A 1153-nucleotide genomic window follows, 5' to 3' on the forward strand; every position below is an offset into this window, starting at 1 on the left:
ACTGAAAGGCAGATTGAAAAAAACACCTCTATTTAGGAATGTAACAGAAGACAATGGAAAAAAAAAAAAAGAATTCTAGATCCTGATCTAGAAATATGATCTAGCTCCTAAGCTGTAGCTGCTATAGCCAACATGCAAGTTAGAACAGATAAGCTAAAAAGCAGATCTGACATCCCAGGCAGGCTCTATTTGAAAGGTAATAGGCTAACTGATACCTCTTGGTGTGGTCTGGGAAATGATTACCCAACCAAACCTGACGGTAAGAATCGGGTTTTAACTTTTTTTTTTTGCTTTTAGACTACTCAGCTCTCTAACAATACAGAGCCGACAATTCTGGTTTATTTCCACTACAGATAGTATTGTGCTTATTAAGGCACTGAGTAGAAACAAGCCTTCTGTAAGAGGACTTGTAAACACAATTGCAAATACAAGCATAAACTACTAGCAAGTGCCACAGAGTATAATACACAGAGACATTCCACATAATACAGAGATATAATACACAGAGATATTCCACGTTAGTCACTCACAGAAAAGTTATCCTGGCCAGGTGTGCAACGTGACTAACAAAGCAAGTCTGAATTCAGCTGTAAGTGAACCAGCGTGCACGTCGATTAGTACAGCTAGTTTATTCAAGGGAGAACGGATGCAAAAAGGGTAATCGCTGCTTCCTCATAGCAAGCTAACCAAGAGAGATCCCAGCGTTTACGCTGTGGCTGGTCTAGCGATATATAAGAGGCTCACTGATTTGAATGCACTTTGGATCAGGCACCTCATGCTTCAAGGCCCTGGTCTAGGCAAGTAACATAAGCATATTAATTCAACAAACAAAACGCAGAGGTATTTCCCTAAATTGGTTGTAGGATAATAGGTGAATGTGATATTTCTGACCTTAGAAGAAAACATTTAATATCAAGAATGAAGTACGACCAGAATGTAGTAAATCTGACAATGAATCACACCAACATCCACATTCCTCTCTGCAATATTTTTACAGCAGTACCCTAGACTAAGAGTAAATTATCTTGATTGACCAGCTCCCATTTGGATTGATGAACTCATGACAGACTACCAGACCGCATTCTTATCAAACCTTTTCTCTGGTTTAAAGAATCTTTTCTTACTGTATTTATCTTTTCGGACTTTTTTCCCT

The sequence above is a fragment of the Buceros rhinoceros genome, unplaced genomic scaffold (assembly GCF_000710305.1).
Source record: "Buceros rhinoceros silvestris isolate BGI_N320 unplaced genomic scaffold, ASM71030v1 scaffold7097, whole genome shotgun sequence".
NCBI lineage: Eukaryota > Metazoa > Chordata > Aves > Bucerotiformes > Bucerotidae > Buceros > Buceros rhinoceros.